The sequence below is a fragment of the Tamandua tetradactyla genome, chromosome 6 (assembly GCF_023851605.1).
Source record: "Tamandua tetradactyla isolate mTamTet1 chromosome 6, mTamTet1.pri, whole genome shotgun sequence".
Taxonomy (NCBI): Eukaryota; Metazoa; Chordata; class Mammalia; order Pilosa; family Myrmecophagidae; genus Tamandua; species Tamandua tetradactyla.
Genome location: NC_135332.1, coordinates 149,854,770 through 149,860,661, shown reverse-complemented (window position 1 = coordinate 149,860,661; position 5,892 = coordinate 149,854,770). Strand labels below are relative to the sequence as shown.

Here is a 5,892-nt window from a genome sequence, read left to right as displayed (position 1 = left end):
TGGCACCTCCTGGTTTCTTCTTCTTTTTTTTCCTTTTCTTTTTTTCCCTCAGTTCCAACCCTAGCTTTAACTGGAGAGGTGCTTGGGATATGTAGCCACATTCAGCATTAGTTCTCTTTTGAGTATTAGACTATTGTTGTGCATATTCTTGGTGTGGCTCAATCCTTTTCTGCTCACAGACTAAAAAGGATTCTCAGCTAGAGGGGTGAGTAAGACATTGAGAAAATGTGTAGAAAAAAAAAAAAGAAAGGTCAAAGAGCCTGGGACAAGGTGACTGGATCCAGAAGACAGGAGCTGAGTTGGAACCTAGAAACCACTCAATTCCACTGCAGCAGCCACTGGAACAAGATCCATGGATCAGCAGCATCTGGGAACCACATCCGAGCCACAGAATATGCAGACTTTAGTCAAAGAACAACCTATATGGTCTTCATTTAAGCACTGTTATTCTTCCTTTTCAGTCAATTCTACCTCTGTTTATTCTCAGTACTACAGGTATTGTGTTCTCTTGGATCATTTCACTCCTCTGCCTAAACCATTCTGAGGTTTTCTATTTCACTTAGAATAAATTCATAGTTCCCTACTACTTTCTCTGACCTCATCTCTGAGTGACTCAGCTCCTCGCTCATTCTTCTCCAGCCACATTGGCCAGCTCACTGATCTAGGCACGCTCTGTTCTCAGGGCCTTTGCATAAGATGTTCTCTCTACCTGCAAGTCTTATTATGGCTCACTCCTTCGTCATTCTCAGATCTTTATTTAAAGCTCACATTATCTGTGAGGACTCTCTAGGCCACCCTATCTAAAATTTCACTCTCCCTATATTTTCTATTTACTTTACCCACCTTATTTTTCTTCTTAGGAGGTCTCAGTTAACTACTCATTTCATGCTTTATGTTGTTTATTTCTCTTCTACTAGAATATGAGTCTCATGAATTTTTGCCCACTTTTTTTTTTTTTACTATGTGTCTTAGCTTTCCAGCTGCTATGACAAATACCACACACTGGGTTGGCTTAAAAATGGGAATTCATTTTTTGTTTTTTTGTTTGTTTGTTTTCTTTTGTGTCTTTTTTTTTTCTTTTTCCTTTTATATATATTTTTTTTATTTTTTATTATTATTATTTTATTTTTTTCTCTATATTAACATTCTATATCTTTTTCTGTTGTTTTGCTAGTTCTTTTCCTAAATCGATGCAAATGTACTAAGAAATGATGATCATACATCTATGTGATGATATTAAGAATTACTGATTGCATATGTAGAATGGAATGATTTCTAAATGTTGTGTTAATTTCTTTTTTTTTTAATTAATAAAAAAAAAGTAAAAAAGAAAAATGGGAATTCATTGTCTCGTGGCTTCAAAGGTTGGAAGGTTTGCTTCTTCCTGGAGTCAGGAGAGTTCTGGCTGGCCAGCAGTCCTCGGGGTCCTTGCCTTTCCTATCTCATGGCAATGTCCCCTCTCCTTTCTCTTTTGGGTTGTGTTGACTGACTCTCCCTGTGGTGTTCTCTCCAAAAGTTCTCCAGAAATAGGATTAGAACCCATCCTGATTCTGCTGGCCACATCTTAACTAAAAGTCACATTTCCAGAAGGTTATCTTTACAAGAATGTGGGTTAAAATTAAGAACTTTTTTCTGGGGTACGTAACTCAATCTGCCACACTGTGTATATCTATCTCCTAAAAGCAGACTGGCTATACAATTTGTGTGGTTTGGTGAAAATGAAAACGCAGGGTCCCTTGTTCAAAAATTAAGACTATCAAGACAGTGACAGCAGAGTATTAAACTAAGCATTGGACTGTGGGTGACTGATCTGGTTGTAAGCTCATAAAACTAGCCCTTCCTAGGACTTCCCATAGGGAGGAGCCAACCCATTGTCCATCGATCATCCAGCAGGCAAGACTTTGTTCCATCTCTTTCCAAACTCAGCCTGTGAATTCAACACCAAGTCGCTAATATCTCAAAACATTCGTAAGTCCCTGTGACAGAGGCTGCACCTCTGAACATCTTGGGATATTGCAGTAGGAAAGGAACCTACTACACAACCTGTTCACTCTTTTAGAACTAAAAAGAAGCATTATGCAATTTCTTTCAGATGAAAACTAATAGCTACACAGAAAATGAATTTCTCCCTTAAATTATAGAAAATAACAAATATGGCCTCAGGTGAAATAATTGCTGCAAAACATATATTTGATTCCTATGTTTTTAAAAATGTATAACTGAACAAAACAACTTTAATGAAATTAAATCACTTAAGAGTAAAAAGAACTAAAATTTACAGATAAAATATAGTACTAAAATACAATTTAAAATTACCCTCTCTTTGTATGAGGACAATTAAGTAGTGGAGATAATGTTGCCGAGTCAGGTCCTCATTTTAATCACAGCATCCAATCTATTCTTGTATTTTGTTTTAGTTCCAGGATACCCATTCCCATTTTGAAAAAGTAAGTTGCAGCAAAGAAAATAATTCAAATTTAATGTTTTAACTCATATTGGGCAGTTCCCAAAATATTTAGTTATTTAATCTTAGTTCACCTCACAATTGTTTTTGGAAATTTTCAATTGCTGTTAATCCTGTTTGCTTTGGATCATTCTGATTTTGTCATTTCATTTGAAAACTATTAGAATCTGCTTTTTATTTAGAACCTACTTTTGCCAACCACAAATCTTTGTGGCTGTGAACCTGTAATGGCAACACATAAAATTACATCCTCAAACAAGTTGGAACTTCAAAATCAAATCTTTAAATAAAAAATCCAGATTAATGCAGTATGTAGTTTGAAAATGCTGTTTATGCACTAATGCAAAATTTTCGACCATTCTTAACTCTTGTTTAGGGTGATTTCTCATCAGTCTTCTTGGACCATGTTTCTAAGAAATATACAATAAGATCAGTACATAAGAGCATTTAATATCTTTCTTACATATTAAGAGATTTAAAAGAAAAAAGTTAGACATTTTTCTTCATATTACATGCATTAAAATCTCACAGAACAGTAGTGTTTCCTGAGACACTGTTTAGGAAATGTAAGCCTAGAGCAAACCCCAAACTGATAGCAGAGAGTAAGAGAAAATGAATGGGATTTGGAGTTAGGCAGACCATTGTGCTAAGACAAGTTTTCTCACTTGGCTTCCTGGAATACTGTGAAGTTTTATTAAGCAAAAAAAAACAGCACTACCTAATTTTATGCGATGCTTAATAAATGTTAGCTAACTACCTTCCATCCGCCACCCCATACTTCCTCTTTAGAAGCTGCATCAATTAGGACTGTCACGAGTGAAAGAAAACACAACCAAACTCGCTTCACCAAAAAGGAATTTATTGGCTCACATAAAATGACAAGACTGGATTCAGGGCCCAGAAAATATAATTAGGAGTTGGTTTCTCTCCATCTTGCTCCTCTGCCTTCTGTCATATTGGCTTCAGTATCAAGCCTCACATGGTAGCAAGAGGTTGCCCAGAGCTCCAGCCCCAACAGTCTCTCAGATGTCAGGCCTAACAACAACAACAAAAGATTGAATACCTCTTTTCTAGAAATTACCAAATAAGTTTTACTTTAGTTCCAATGGATAACCGCATCCGAAAAATCACTGTGACTAATCGTATGGAAACTCTGCGCTACCTCAAGAATGCCACGTGTGTGGACGGAGTGTGTGTCAGGTTCTTCAGAAAGTCAGAGGGGGGCATGAATTTCCAAATGGCATTCAGGTTATAGTTACCTCAAAGAAGATGAATACATATTGGAGAATAAAACAGCATCCACTCTTACTAATTCAGTCACTCATGCTGCAAACAGGAATCTCTCCTACCTATTAAAATGGGAAATTGTGAGTTGTATACATGCTACTATAACAAAAAGTTAAAAAGTTAATAAATAACATTAGTTCAGTGTCATAAAAAAAAAAAAAAAGAATGAAGTCCTTCTACCCGATTGCCCCAGAAGCTTCAAGGGATCTCACAATGTCAATTAATTACTTATTTACAATCTCTTTAGTTTTTCTACGGTAGGTTCTGTCCTTCAGGCTCAAGTTTGCTTTCTTGACACACCCCCAAACCTTTTATCCAACAAATATTTCCTCCAGCCTGGAATGTGTGTTTTCTCCCTGAGTTCCAAAGCATCCTAGATATCCTAGCATGGATATGAATGGCCTGGTTAGTTGGACATCTCTCCCATCCACTGTTTCTGATTCATTCTGCATCTTCATTGTCTAGCACAGAAACTGCCAAGGAAGATTATTTAAAAGAGGTTTGTTAAAGGAATAAATGAATAGAGGAAAGAAAGGGTGAATAGATAGATAGGTATCAGAGAGGAGCCCACCATGTTGTTAGACAACTTTCAGATACAGTGTCAGGTAAGTGTTATTAAGAAAGGTACAAATTTCAGTTGGTTTCACACTCCAGGTCTTTTTTTTTTTCCTTCGGGCTCTAAATATCTGTATTGGCCTTAGACAGTCAGTCAGTCTCTCTCTCTGTTTTTGTCTCTCGCTACCGCTCTCTATCACACACACATACACACACACACACACACCTCCCTACACATATATGTAAACCAAATTTCCCTAAGAGCATAGGAAAATTCAAGAAATGATAAAATGCAGCTGTTATTTTTCATGTTTTTAAAATATAATCCCAAAATGGTGAGCTCTCTGAGAAGGCACTGGCCATATTTTTACTATAGCAAATCTCTAGATACAGCAATTTTCCTGACAATTTATTGACTACAAAGTATCTGACTGGCTTCAGAGGGAGAAAAAAAACTCATCCAGAGTTTTCACAGAAGGAACTTCTAAAGGTAGATGAAGCCAACGCATTTCAAGGAAGAAAAAAAATAGTAGATTAGCCAATGGTGAAATCTCTGCAGTCCCAGGGAGATTTCTCCTGCCTTGAATTTTGCTGAAGCTGGTTCTGCATCGATTATTCCTGTGAAAGTTTAAAAGTGCTGTGGGTCCATAATTCTCACTTTTAAAGGCAAATGTTCTTTCTAAAATAAAATTTTAAAACCCAGTTTTTAAAAAATATACAAGCCATGCACAAGTGCAATATCATCACAAAAATATGGAAAAGTAAACAACTATATAGAATTTTTTAAAATTCACCTAACCCTCTCTTTTCACAGTGATAACTGCTTCTAATTGTGCATTTCCAAACTTTAAAAAAAAAAAAAAAACTTATATATTATTCTGTGTAAAGTCTTCCCAGTTTCCTTTCGGTGAATTTCTTCTCTTACACTATTTAAAATCTTGGCGAGGACAGCTCCTAAGTGGCGGCCTCCACCACGAAAACCAACGAGTCTTCCCACAAGCCCCTTGGAACCGCGGGGGTACAGAGGACTAGAGCTCAGCCTATCAGATGCGCTCCTGTGCAGAGGACTTGAGCTCAGCCTATCAGACGCGCTCCTGTGCAGAGGTCTCGAGCTCAGCCTATCAGATGCGCTCCTGAGCCTCGCACGTTGAGTGAGTGGCACGAGGGAGCTAGGAGCTTGGAAGGTCAGAATCCTCAAGGTAGCTGCAGCAACAGAGGCGATGACAGCAGTGGCAGCTGTGGCAACACACAGGCCAGGCTATTGCTGGCACAAGTGTTGCAGCGTTTCCTGCCTCCTGATTTCCTTCTGCACTTCCTTGTCTCCTGCTGTTTCCAGCTCTTCTTCCTGCTCCCGTTGATTCTGTGACCCGGTATCCTCCCAACAGCATGTGGACTAGAATTCCTAAAGTCTCTCGTGCCTGTTATTTAGAATTGTAGAGCAAATTTCTGTGATCCTGTTTCTAGTATATATATACATTTCCCCTCTTTTTAACCTCCATTTTTTTTTCAGCATATTCCAGTGTGTCCTTTATTCCTTTATAATTATGTACTACTTACAGTTATATGCTATTGAATTTTTACAGATT

General features: G+C 37.6%; 1 long non-coding RNA gene across 1 annotated transcript; it reads right to left on the bottom strand.

Annotated features, from left to right (window-relative positions):
* Positions 1-3,309: 3,309 nt before the first annotated feature.
* Positions 3,310-5,320, bottom strand: LOC143686428 (uncharacterized). Its single transcript, XR_013177135.1, has 3 exons — positions 5,232-5,320; positions 3,724-3,813; positions 3,310-3,499 (listed from the first exon to the last, which is right to left on the bottom strand). It is a non-coding gene; the product is annotated as an uncharacterized LOC143686428 (long non-coding RNA).
* Between the last annotated feature and the right edge of the window lie 572 nt (positions 5,321-5,892).